This window comes from Bombina bombina, chromosome 2 (assembly GCF_027579735.1).
Source record: "Bombina bombina isolate aBomBom1 chromosome 2, aBomBom1.pri, whole genome shotgun sequence".
In the NCBI taxonomy this organism is placed as follows: domain Eukaryota; kingdom Metazoa; phylum Chordata; class Amphibia; order Anura; family Bombinatoridae; genus Bombina; species Bombina bombina.
Window position 1 is genome coordinate 996,275,965 of NC_069500.1, and position 15,169 is coordinate 996,291,133.

Here is a 15,169-nt window from a genome sequence, read left to right on the forward strand (position 1 = left end):
ACTAGAGGGAAGGAATAACGAAGGAAAAAGAAAAGAGAGGGGATAAGAATATAGTAGAGGAAGTAAAGAATGAAATGTGAGCCATGACAAAAGGACACAAAGGAAGGAGGGTAGGACAGGAGTAGGGATGGGCGAATGTGATTATATTCGAATTCGAATGTTAGAACTAATGTTATTGTAGAACGAATATTCTTAAAAATTCGATTTTCGAATGTTATTTACAGTTTTCGAATGTCACATTCAAATTCGAATGTCACTTTCGAATTCAAATATTACATTTATAAAACACAATTGTAGACTAGAAACACTTTTTCAAATTCGAATGTCACATTTGAATCGAATATCACATTCAAATCGAATATCACATTCGAATTTGAATATTACATTTATAAAACACAGTATTAGACTAAAAATACTATTTCAAATTTGAATGTCACATTCAAATCGAATATCACATTTCTTAAACACAGTTGTAAACTAGAAATACTATTTCGAATTCGAATGTCACATTCAAATTCGAATATTACATTTAAAACACAGTATTAGACTAGAAATCCTATTTCAAATTTGAATGTGACATTCGAATGTAGCATTCGAATTCGAATATTACATTTATTAAACACAGTTGTAGACTAAAAATACTATTTCGAATTTGAATGTCACATTCAAATTCGAATATTACATTTCGAAATTGAATGAATACATAGCTAAACATTCTATTATTCTAACGAATATTTTCAAATTTTATTGAAAAATTTGAAAACGAAAATTCGAAAATAGAATGTTAGAATGCTATATAAACATTCTAAATTCAATTCGAACGAATGAATGTATAAAAATTCATTTAAAATTTCGAATTTTTAGAAACATTCGCCCATCCCTAGACAGGAGCAAAAAGGATGAGAAGTAAACTTGGTCAAATAAAGAATACTCAGAAAAAAGGGAATTGTGCAGAAGGAAAGTCAAAATTAAACTTGCATGATTCAGATACAGAATGTCATTTTAAGACACTTTTAAATTCACTTCTATTTTCAAATGTGCGTTGTTCTCTAGGTATCCCTTGTTGCAAAAGAATACGCATATATACTACACTAGTAGGAGGTACTGCTGATTGGTGCCTGCATACATCTGTCTCTTGTGATTGGCTAACTTGATGTGTTCAGCTAGCTTTCAGTAGTGCAATGTTGTTCCTTCAGCAAATGATAACAAGAGAATGAAGCACATTGGATAATAGAAGTAAATTGGAAAGTTGTTTTAAAATTGTATGTTCGATCCAAATCATGAAATAAAATGTTGGGTATCCTGTCCCTTTAATGATAAAAATTAATGATAACAATGCAGAGGTGAATACCACACTGATGCAAAACCTCAAGCTTAAAGAACAACTGAATGTGATGTAAGCACAAACATGTTACAGTTTGAGGATTTGAACAGATTTATTAAACCAAAACATTCAAATCACAAGACAAGTAGGCACCTGCCTAGAGTCATATCAGCTCAGAAAATGTTGTCTCAGTAAATTATAATGTAGATAGATAGATAATATATAGATAGATAAATAAATAGATAGGTAGATAGATAGATAATTGATATATAGATAGATAAATAGATAGATAGATAATTGATATATAGATAGATAGATAGATAAATAGATAGATAGATGATAGATAGATAGATAGATAGATAGATAGATAGATAGATAGATAGATAGATAGATAGATAGATTAGATAGATGTGTGTGGCAAGTGGCAAGATGTCTCCCATAGAAAGCAATGGGACTCGCTAGAAAGGAAAACGTTTCTGGTGGAAGAAGAGTTAGCAGAGAGCAGTTATTTAAAAATGAAATCCTGCAGCTAAAACAAATCATATTATTCTGGTTTCAGCATGTAGTATTATGTTATCACCTTATTTTTTTCGTATGCATGTGTTTTTATATTAGAGTAATAAGTGTTCTGTGTATTTTGACACAATCTCGAGTCGCCACCGTTTAGTTTAAGAGAAAGGAACAGTGAGATCTGGAAGGGGAAATGTGTACAGAATACAATAGACCAAAAGGAGAAATTTAAGCTACACCCAGGGATAGCTCCTGTTCAGCCCACTATCAGAGGCGGGGAAATTAATTTTATAATAAGGAAAATAATTTGTTTTTAATTTTGTATTATAAATATGAATTTCACTGCATTTTTTGCATGTGTAGTGTAGTTATATATCCATTTCTACTGTGTACTATTTCAAATTAAATTTTATTTTTTCCAGAAAATACAATTTTTGCGGAACAATTTCTTTTTTATTTTAAATGTGATTAAACAATACCGTTTTTTTGCCAAATTTTATTTTACTGCCATTTATTAATTTGATTATTTTAAATTATGATTTTTGGGAGTCCTATTGTAATGTATGCATCACCATTACATACTTAAAAGCAGGGAATACCCCTTTGCAAGACACACTGTTCTCAAGGTAAAAACTGCCTTTATAGTATTAGAACAGGGGCTTCATAGTACTGGAGAGATTTGTTATAGAATATCACAAGCTCAGATAGCTTTACAGAATTGAGCCCCCGAGTGAGTAAAAAGATTAGGTAAAAAACACCCTCTTCTTTGAGTATAGTGAAACAAAATATTTTAAATACTGTATTGTATTATTATCATTATAACACATCCAAAAACCCTCCCAAAGCAAACCCAACTCACAGTGGACACAATTGGAGTAAATGATTCTGGATAAACGTATCGACAGTGCACCAGAAATGTTATTGTTTAAAAAGATAGAGATAATCCCTTTATTACCATTTCCCAGCTTTGCATAACCAACACAGTTATATAAATATACTTTTACCTCTGTGATTAACTTGTATCTAAGCCTCTGCAGACTGCCCCCTCATCTCAGTTCATTTGACAGATATGAATTTTAGCTAAACAGTAATGACTCCTAGGTAACTTCACTGGTGTAAACACAATCGGGTAGTTTTGCGATATGAGTGGCTCGGTAATAACTTTCAAGTTATTTCCACCACTCATCTTTTAAAGTGCTGCTATTACAGGTTTTCCAAAAACCTGCGTTAGCGGACAATATGGCAGCGTTGAGCTCCATATCGCACACAAATACTAGTGCTGCTTTGAGCTGGTTTGACGTGCTCGTGCACAATTTCCCCATAGACATCAATGGGGAGAGCCGGCTAAAAAAAAGCCTAAGACCTGCAATAAAGGAGCGTAAAGTTCCGTAACACAGCACCATTGATTCCTATGGGGAAAGAAAATTTATGTTTAAACCTAACACCCTAACATAAACCCCCAGTCTAAACACCCCTAATCTGCTGCCCCCGACAATGCCGACACCTACATTACACTTATTTTCCCCTAATCTGCCGACCCCGACATTGCCGCCACCTACCTACACTTATTAACCCATACTCTTCTGCCCCCAATGTCACCGCCACCTACATTACACTTATTAACCCCTAATCGGTGCCACCTACCTACACTTATTAACCACTAATCTGCCGCCTCCAACGTCGCCGCTGCCAATACTATACTAAAGTTATTAACCCCTAAACCTAAGTCTAACCCTAACACCCCTAGCTTTAATAAAATTAAAACAAATCTAAATACAAATTAATATTATTACCTAAATAATACCTATTTAAGACTAAATACTTACCCGTAAAATAAACCCTAAGCTAGCTACAATATAACTAATAGTTTTTTTGTAGCTATCTTAGATTTAATTTTTATTTTACAGGTAAGTTTGTATTTTTTTAACTAGGTAGAATAGTTAGTAAATAGTTATTAACTATTTACTAGCTACCTAGTCAAAATAAATACTTAGGGGCCTAGTTATCAAGCCGTCAACCTCAAATACGCTGGAATTCCGCAGCGTATTTGTGGCGAGGCTGATTCGCCTTAGTTATCAAAGGCTCGAGACCGGCTAAAGTAGAATTTAGTGACGTAAGCTTCGATCCGCCGGACTCAGTCCGACACAGATCGATTCTTACGTCACTCCAGATGTTCCGCACACAAGTGCGGCACAATCTCACTACTTTTGCTAGTTATCAAATGACTAGCAGGTACGCTCGGCACTTTTACGGCCCAGCGTACCTGGTTTTCAAACCGCCACCCCTGGAGGCGGCGGATCCCATAGGAATCAATGGGAGTCTGACCATAGCGAAAGTACAAGTTCGCTGCTGACAGACATCCCATTCATTCCTATGGGAGCTGTCTGCACCTAACACCCTAACATGTACCCCGAGTCTAAACACCGCTAATCTGCCCCCCCCTACACCGCTGCAACTAAATAAAGTTATTACCCCCTAAACCGCCGCTCCCGGAGCCCACCGCAAGCTACTCTATACATATTAACCCCTAAACCGCCGCTCCCTGAGCCCACCGCAACTATAATAAATGTATTAACCCCTAAACCGCCGCTTCCTGAACCCGTCGCCACCTATAATAAATTTATTAACCCCTAATCTGCCCCCCCTACACCGTCGCCACCTATAATAAATTTATTAACCCCTATCCTGCCCCCCACTACACCACCGCCACTGTAATAAAATGATTAACCCCTAAACCTAAGTCTAACACTAACCCTAACGCCCCCCTAACTTAAATATTAATTAAATAAATCTAAATAATATTTTTATTATTAACTAAATTAATCCTATTTAAAACTAAATACTTACCTTTAAAATAAACCCTAATATAGCTACAATGTAATTAATAATTATATTCTAGCTATTTTAGGATTTATTTTTATTTTACAGGCAACTTTCAATTTATTTTAACTAGGTACAATAGCTATTAAATAGTTATTAACTATTTAATAGCTTACCTAGCTAAAATAAACTGAAATTTACCTGTAAAATAAATCCTAACCTAAGTTACAATTACACCTAACACTACACTATACTTTAATAAATTATTCCTATTTAAAACTAAATACTTACCTATAAAATAAACCCTAATATAGCTACAATATAAATAATAATTATATTGTAGCTATCTTAGGATTTATATTTATTTTACAGGTAACTTTGTATTTATTTTAGCTAGTTAGAATAGTTATTAAATAGTTATTAACTATTTAATAACGACCTAGCTAAAAGAAATACAAAATTACCTGTAAAATAAATCCTAACCTAAGTTACAATTAAACCTAATACTACACTATCATTAAATTAATTAAATAAACTACCTATAAATAACTACAATTAAATACAATTACATAAACTAACTAAAGTACAAAAAATAAAAAAAGCTAAGTTACCAAAGATATAAAAATAAGTTACAAACATTTAAAAAATATTACAACAATTTTAAGCTACTTACACCTAATCTAAGCCCCCTAATAAAATAACAAACCCCCCCAAAATAAAAAAAATGCCCTACCCTATTCTAAATTAAATAAAGTTCAAAGCTCTTTTACCTTACCAGCCCTTAAAAGGGCCATTTGTGGGGGCATGCCCCAAAGAAAACAGCTCTTTTGCCTGTAAAAGAAAAATACAACCCCCCCCAACATTAAAACCCACCACCCACATACCCCTAATCTAACCCAAACCCCCCTTACAAAAACCTAACACTAATCCCCTGAAGATCATCCTACCTTGTCTTCACTCAGCCGAGCAGCGATGGAACCGAAGTGGACATCCGGAGCGGAAGAAGTTAATCCTAAGAAATCTTCCATCCGATGAAGTCATTATCCAGGCGGCGCTGAAGAAGTCTTTGATCCGGCCGATGTCATCTTCCAAGAGGCGCTGAAGATGTCTTCTATCCGGGCGATGTCATCTTCCAAGCCGGGTCTTGAATCTTCCTCCCGCCAACGCGGAACCTCCTTCTTCACCGACGGACTACGACGAATAAAGGCTCCTTTAAGGGACGTCATCCAAGATGGCGTCCCCTTAATTCCGATTGGCTGATAGGATTCTATCAGTCAATCGGAATTAAGGTAGGAAAAATCTGATTGGCTGATGGAATCAGCCAATCAGATTGAGCTCGCATTCTAATGGCTGTTCCGATCAGCCAATAGAATACGAGCTCAATCTGATTGGCTGATTCCATCAGCCAATCAGATTTTTCCTACCTTAATTCCGATTGGCTGATAGAATCCTATCCGATTGGCTGATAGGTGATCCGCGTCGGTGGGAGGAAGATTCAAGACCCGGCTTGGAAGATGACATCGCCCGGATAGAAGACATCTTCAGCGCCTCTTGGAAGATGACATCGGCCGGATCAAAGACTTCTTCAGCGCCGCCTGGATGATGACTTCATCGGATGGAAGATTTCTTCAGCACCGCTTGGAGGATTAACTTCTTCCGCTCCGGATGTCCACTTCGGTTCCATCGCTGCTCGGCTGAGTGAAGACAAGGTAGGATGATCTTCAGGGGATTAGTGTTAGGTTTTTGTAAGGGGGGTTTGGGTTAGATTAGGGGTATGTGGGTGGTGGGTTTTAATGTTGGGGGGTTGTATTTTTCTTTTACAGGCAAAAGAGCTGTTTTCTTTGGGGCATGCCCCCACAAATGGCCCTTTTAAGGGCTGGTAAGGTAAAAGAGCTTTGAACTTTATTTAATTTAGAATAGGGTAGGGCATTTTTTTATTTTGGGGGGGTTTGTTATTTTATTAGGGGGCTTAGATTAGGTGTAAGTAGCTTAAAATTGTTGTAATATTTTTTAAATGTTTGGAACTTATTTTTATATTTTTGGTAACTTAGCTTTTTTTTATTTTTTGTACTTTAGTTAGTTTATGTAATTGTATTTAATTGTAGTTATTTGTAGGTAGTTTATTTTATTAATTTAATGATAGTGTAGTATTAGGTTTAATTGTAACTTAGGTTAGGATTTATTTTACAGGTAATTTTGTATTTCTTTTAGCTAGGTCGTTATTAAATAGTTAATAACTATTTAATAACTATTCTACCTAGCTAAAATAAATACAAAGTTACCTGTAAAATAAATATAAATACTAAGATAACTACAATATAATTATTATTTATATTGTAGCTATATTAGGGTTTATTTTACAGGTAAGTATTTAGTTTTAAATAGGAATAATTTATTTAATGATAGTGTAGTGTTAGGTGTAATTATAACTTAGGTTAGGATTTATTTTACAGGTAAATTTCAGTTTATTTTAGCTAGGTAACTATTAAATAGTTAATAACTATTTAATAGCTATTGTACCTAGTTAAAATAAATTGAAAGGTACCTGTAAAATAAAAATAAATCCTAAAATAGCTAGAATATAATTATTATTTATATTGTAGTTATATTAGGGTTTATTTTATAGGTAAGTATTTAGTTTTAAATAGGATTAATTTAGTTAATAATAAAAATATTATTTAGATTTATTTAATTAATATTTATGTTAGGGGGGCGTTAGGGTTAGACTTAGGTTTAGGGGTTAATAATTTTATTACAGTGGCGGCGGCATAGTGGGGGGGAAGGATAGGGGTTAATAAATTTATTATAGGTGGCGACGGTGTAGGGGAGGCAGATTAGGGGTTAATAAATGTATTATAGGTGACGACGGTGTAGGGGGGGCAGGATAGGGGTTAATAGGTTTAATATAGGTTGCGGCGGGTTCAGGGAGCGGCGGTTTAGGGGTTAAACTATTTATTTAGTTGCGGAGAGGTGCGGGATCAGCAGGATAGGGGTTAATAACTTTATTATAGAGGGCAACGGTGTAGGGGGGTCAGGATAGGGGTTACTAGGTATACTGAAGGTGGCAGCGGTGTCCGGGAGCGGCGGTTTAGGGGTTAATAAATTTATAAGAGTTGCGGCAGGGTCTAGGAGCGGCGGTTTAGGGGTTAGTAACTTTATTGAGTTGCGGGAGGCTCCGGGGGCACCGGTATAGGGATAGAACAGTGTAGTTAGTGTGAGTGCTTAGTGACAGGCTAGCAATAAAGCTGGGAAAAAGCCGAAGGGCAGCGAGATCGGATGAGTGATAACTCTCACAGTCCGCTGCTCATTGCCCCGCGGCTTTTTGACAGCTTTTTTTGATAACTTAGGCGAACGTATTCAAGGTCCGCGGCGGCGAAGGTAGGCGAGCTTAGGCGGGCGTATTGGGCCGGCGAAGGCAGAAAAGTTGACGGCTTGATAACTACCCCCCAAAGTTAACTGTAAAATAAAACCTAACCTGTCTTTTACTAAAACCTAACATTACACTACAATTAAATAAATTAAATTAAAAAAATACATTTATCTAAATTACAGAAAATAATAAACACTAAATTACACAAAATAAAAAAGAAATGATCAAATATTTAAACAATTTACACCTAATCTAATAGCCCTATCAAAATAAAAAAGCCCCCCAAAATAAAAAAAACCTAGCCTACACTAAACTGCCAATGACACTAAACTGCCAATGGCCCTTTAAAAATAATCCTATTGGCTGATCCATTCAGACAGCCAATTATTATTATTATTATTATTATTATCAGTTATTTGTAGAGCGCCAACAGATTCCGCAGCGCTATTAACAAAGGCGGAGTACAAAAAAAAACAGTTATAGGGATCAAATGGGTAGAGGGCCCTGCCAAGAGTTGCACTGTTGTAGTCAGCTCTTGCGAAGGTGATAAACAAACAGCTGGACTCTTAAGATTACATGCTAGGGGGGTTCAGGGGATAGCAATGGAGGAGAGGAACTGGTATAAAGTAAGGTTAGCGTAGGTTGTATGCATCCCTGAACAGTAGAGTCTTTAGGGAGCACTTGAAGCTTTTAAAACTAGAAGAGAGTCTTGTGGAGTGAGGCAGAGAGTTCCACAAGATGGGAGCCAGTCTGGAGAAGTCCTGTAAACGGGAGTGTGATGAGGTGACAAGAGAGGAGGAGAGTAGGAGGTCTTGAGCAGAGCGAAGGGGACGGGAGGGAGAGTATCTGGAGAAAAGATCTGAGATATAGGGGGGAGCAGTGCAGTTGAGGGCTTTGTATGTCAGAGTGAGAATTTTGTGTTTGATCCTAGAGGCAAGAGGAAGCCAGTGAAGAGATTGGCAGAGAGGTGCAGCAGATGAAGAGCGACTTGTAAGGAAGATGAGTCTGGCAGAGGCATTCATTAAGGATTGTAAAGGAGTTAGGCGGTAGGTGGGGAGACCAGAGAGGACAGAGTTGCAGTAATCGAGGCGGGAGAGGATGAGAGAGTGGATTAAAATCTTTGTTGTGTCTTGTGTAAGGAAGTGTCTAATTTTAGAGATGTTTTTAAGGTGGAAGCGGCAGGTTTTAGCCAAAGACTGAATGTGAGGAGTGAAAGAAAGATCTGAGTTAAATGTGACCCCGAGACATCGGGCATGCGGGGTAGGGGTAATGATGGAGTTGTCGACAGTTATAGAGAGATTGGGGGTTGAGAGTTTTGAAGAAGGGGGGAAAATAAGGAGCTCAGTTTTGGAGAGATTTAGCTTGAGGTAGTGAGAGGACATCCAGTTGGAGATGTGAGAAAGACAGTTAGTGACACGGGTTAGCAAGGAAAGAGAAAGGTCTGGTGCAGAGAAGTAGATTTGGGTGTCGTCGGCATACAAATGATATTGTAAACCATGGGACTTTATTAGGGAACCTAGTGATGACGTGTAAATTGAGAAGAGAAGGGGACCGAGGACAGAGCCTTGCGGTACTCCGACAGAAAGTGGTGACGGGGCAGAGGAGGCCCCAGAGAAGGCTACACTAAAGGTACGGTTTGACAGGTAGGAAGAGAGCCACGAGAGGGCTGTGTCACATATGCCGAAGGATTGGAGGGTTTGGAGCAAGAGAGGGTGATCAACAGTGTCAAAGGCTGCGGACAGATCAAGGAGAATAAGCAGAGAGAAGTGGACTTTTGATTTTGCTGTAAGTAGGTCGTTGGTAACCTTAACAATTGCTGTTTCTGTGGAGTCATGGGGACAAAATCCAGATTGCAATGGGTCAAGGAGGGAGTTTATTGTAAGGAAATGGGAAAGGCGTGCATAAGCTAGTTTTTCGAGAAGCTTTGATGCAAGAGGGAGGAGGGAAATAGGGTGGTAGTTGGATGGAGAGGTTGAAAGTGTGTGTGAGTATAGGGGTAAGGGTGGCAGAGAGGGAGGGGAGTAGCTGTGAGGGGATAGGGTCAAGGGGACAGGTAGTGAGGTGAGAGCGCAGTATAAGTGCCAAAACTTCTTCCTCAGTAACAGGGGAGAATGAGCTAAGTTTAAGGTTATGTGGGTTGTGGTTGATTGAGAGCATTTGAGGGGGTGAGAGAATGGAATTATGTTGAGAGCTGATTTCATTTCTGATGGAGTTGATTTTGTTATTGAAGTGGTTGGCAAAGTCTTGAGCTGACAGAGAAGTTGTATTAGGAGGTGGGGGAGGGCGGAGAAGAGTATTGAAAGTGCAGAACAAACGTTTTGGGTTTGAAGAAAGATTAGAGATAAGAGTAGAGAAGTAGTGTTGCTTATGGAAATTAAGGGCAGAGTAGTAGGAGTTCAAGATAAATTTGTAGCGTTGAAAATCAGCTGACTAGGATTGAGCTTGCATTCTATTGGCTGATTGGATAGTTGGTGTTAGGGTTAGGGTTAGATTTAGGGTTAGGTTTAGGGTTAATAACTTTAGTATAGTGGCGGCGACATTGGGGGCAGCAGATTAGGGGTTAATAACAGTAATGTAGGTTGCTGCGATGTTAGGGACAGCAGATTAGGGGTTAATAAGTGTATGTAGGTGGCGACGACATTGGGGGCAGCAGATTAGGGCTTAATGCAATTTAACTCGTGTTTACCATGCGGGAGTGTGGCGGTTTAGGGGTTAATATGTTTATAATAGTGGTCTTGATGTCCAGAGCGGCAGATTAGGGGTTAATAATTTAATTTTAGTGTTTGCGATGCGGGAGGGCCTCGTTTTAGGGGTTAATAGGTAGTTTATAGGTGTTAGTGTACTTTGTAGCACTTTAGTTATGAGTTTTATGGTACAGCTTTGTAACGTAAAACCCATAACTACTGACTTTCAGTTTACGGTACGGATCTTGTAGTTATGGGCTGTACCGCTCACTTTTTGGCCGGACAGGCAAACTCATAATACCGGCGCTGTGGAAGTCCCATTGAAAAAGGACTTTTTAAAAAGTGCGGTAGTTACGTTGCGTGACGGCCAAAAAAGTGTGCGGTACAGCTATACCTACAAGATTCATAATAGCAGTGGTAGTGAAAATGCAGTGTTATGAGGCTTTTTCACTCATAACGCAAAACTCGTAATCTAGCCGAATGTTATCTATATAGCACACGTGAACTAAACGAATGTCAAAATGCATTCAGATAGGAGGCGGCCTTCAAGGGCTAAGAAATTTGCATATTAGCCTACCTAGGTTTAGCTTTCAACTAAGAATACCAAGAGAACAAAGAAAAATTGATGAAAAAAGTAAACTGGAAAGTTGTTAAGAATTACATGCCCTATCTGAATCATGAAAGTTTATTTTTGACTAGACTGTCCCTTTAATAATGCCTGAAATTTTTCTTCCAAATGTCTGTCATGCCAGTGCAATGCTGCTATCAGCATGTTTAAACTAAATTGGGGAACATTTGACCACATCAGCACATGACAGAATTTTACTTTCTGACTTGCTACATAGTGAGGTTGCTCCTTGCTATGCTTTACAGTTAAAGTTTCTTGTGGAAAGATGTTCAGGTGTGCTATGCAATGATCTGTACAAAACAATACATTTACCACTAAGGAGTACTAAAAAGGGCATTCATTGATTATGCAAATCTACTGTGTTTAGTGGTCCTTTAAGATATGAATCCTTGGCTACAAGGCAACAGCATTTGGGGGTTTAAGCAAGTATGGCTATGCTTATTTGGTCAAGTCTTTTGGGAAGTGAATCCTTTTGGAGAGAAAATAGTATACACAGAGAAGTCAAAGTAGTAGTTAGACCCTTGAAGTAAATGACTTTCAATGGGGAACAAAGAACATTGGATATCATAGGGGAATTACTTGCAGCTAGTTGGTGTATTTTGGGGTTTTATGGAGGTTGGGAACGTCCCTAAATGGATAGTGTCTGCTGTATTGAATTCAGGGATAATTCTGATTTCTTTTTTCAGTGGTACTAATATGTGCAGTTTCGTACTTTAAGTTGAAGATTGCAATGTGATTGGTTATTCTGGTGGACACAGGTTTAATAAGTTAGAGGGGGCAATGCTATGGAGGGTGGTTGTTATATGACACCAGCTTATTTAGTAGCACTGGGGTTAATGCATTTTATATTATGTTCAGCAATGCATTCCCAATGATGATAAAGGCTTCTAATAGCATAAGATATAGAAAACGCTAGTAAAATATAATGCACCTATATCACATTTTAAGTGAATTAACTTCTGGTTAGAAAGAAATAGTGGTTTAAGTATCAAGCAATTTTCACTGAGTGGCACATATTTATTAGATGGGATTAGTGGCAAGATTGGAATCTGACCCATAATTTGATTGTGTAACAGTAAGGACACTTAGAGATCTACTGTAGGACACTCAATTGGTTAGCCCTTTGTGTCCCCCTTAGCTACGTGCCTGACATATCTAAACAGTTGTGATTGCTGTTGTGGCAGTGATTTCTTACCTTGGTTCTAGAGATGGAATAAACCAAAATCACAACACACAAGTCACTGCAGGACACACGTTTAGTGTCTAGCCAGAAGGAATGTAATGATTGTCTAACAAAGGCAATTAGACAGTCGTTTTTATTCTGTTGTTACTCAACATTTTCCATAATGACACCAATGTGGTATTTAATTAATGTAGTTAAAATTTTTATAAAATCGTATTAAAGGGGTGTTACGATTACATTTATTTTTGTGGGTAAAGTTGCTCATTGGTCCTAATAGGTATTTTTTTTTAGAAAGAACAATATACATTTTCTATACATACTACATGGTTCTTTTATATGACTACCTATTGATAATGATTTTTTTTTATTTAAATAAACACCAATATTATTTAATGGATAAACTTTTCATATCTCTCAAAAATACAGCAGTAGCATTTTATCTCTTCAAAGAGCTTGGCATTTTGAAACCTCTCATATTAGTTAAGATAATTGAGAAATTCTAAGCAAGCTTGTGATCTTATGTTTAGCAGATGGCTGGGAATTCTAGCAGCTGGCATCAGAAACCCTAAGGCACAAACTAGGCTACAGGGCTTAAGCTTTTTAGGAGAATGTGTACAGCGACTGAGTAAACATCTTTTAGAATATCCCTGAATAAAATGTATCACTTTTCTAGAATTCAAAAGAATAAGAATTTACTGGTATAGATACCTTTAAATATACATTTGTTTTTAATAGTGACTAAAATATACAGTATGTATACCACTAGTTGCTATAGTCACTGAGTTACTGTGTTACGGAGGTGAAAGGCATGTAATAAAGGGGCAGTGTGAGTACACAAAGCAGATTATTCTAGATTAGTGGTAATTTACATCCACTCTTACCAAAATGGATGATGGGAAGATGTGATACAACTTGTTATATGTATTAAAAGGAAATGTAAGTCAAATGCCTAAATTAAAAATTTGTGACACTAACATATACTTGAAAAAGCTCGCTACAACCCCAGAACTTTGCAGAATCTATTAAGATTTGTACCTGTCCCTTGTCACAGCCACATATTTGTGAGTTAAGGCCCATTGTAATCAATGGAGCCACATATATCTTGGAACTATTCACTGCTCTGCGCATAGAAAAATAAGGAATTGGTTTTCTGCAACTATTCCAGAAAATAAATGTTTTAGTAGAGATTTTGTGAATCTTACACTACACATAGTGCCTATTATTTCTTTTCATTTAGCATTTTTCTTTATATAGCTAACTCAGAATGACATTATAATCATGGTTGAATTATGAACGTCTGTATTAAGTGGTATGTGGGGTGTACAGCACCCTACCTTTAGAACTGCAGTTTTTCTGTCTCATTATCCACCTCTTGCTCTGATTCTGGTGTCCTAGAGGAGACTGTGTATTACAGAAAACTAATTCTGGCTTAAAGGGTAAGTAAACAGAAGATTGAATGTTACATAATTCTGTACTATGTGTGATTAGACAGAAAGCCAGTGACATGGTTTAAAAAAAAACCAATAGAAGAGCAGAAGAGGATGGTGATGCAGGTAATTAAGGTAAATACAATGTTGGGGTATTTTATCTTTAATTTCTTTTTCAACTTGTACGGCTTGCCTAATGTTAAATAATTTTGCACAAACTGCAGAATTATGTAATCAAACAATAGAAACATATTCTGTTTGTCCACAATAGTGTTCATATACTATCACTTCTATGGCCCAATCCAGAGGAATCACCAAACATTCACACAAATCATGTTTGAAATAATATAACTAAAATGAAGCTTATGAACTTAGAGTCCTGTATATGTTTACCTTGTATCAGTGCAAGGAGTCTCAATGAATTTAAAATCTTTTAATCTTTATTGTATACAGAGCACTTTCCATTATGTTCTTACAAGTGCTTTTTGAATACAGTTAGAGTAAAGGTTATAGCAATAAATAGAATCTGGTAGAAAATATCAAAATGACAATAGGAGCAAATTCATTACAAATTACAGTAACCAATATACTATAAGTATCTAATATTATTAAAAATAACAAATATATTACAGACTGATCCTAACCTAGATCGAATTATCTCAGGAGGATGTTTATTTGTGGCAAGGAGAGCATCCGCCATAGGTGAAAGGCTGGCAATGCAATTATATGACAACAAATACATACAAATCACAAGTAAAATGTGGCAGAAGACCATGCAAAACATGACTATGTTACAATTGGGGATCCCTTTATGTCTAGTCAGACAGGTGACACATTTGGGATTAAGTTTATATTAGATTGTACATCGAAATATATAGGGCTAGATTACAAGTGGGGTGCTATAGAAAAAACTCTACTAGGATTTTCATTTTTGCAATAGTCGAGTTGTGCTGCTATTACATGTTGAAAGATAACTGTTTTTTTTCCCAACGGTAACCTAACTTGCGCAAAAAGTCAAACATCTAAAATCACCACTAGTTGCTATACAACTGTGCTGCTATTACATGTTGAAAGATAACTGTTTTTTTCTCCAACGGTAACCTAACTTGCGCAAAAGGTCAAACATCTAAAATCACGATCGCGTTTACGCATTCCCCCATGGAAGTCAATGGAGAAAATAAGTTAAAAAAATCTAACAAACCACTCTTGCGCACACAACATAA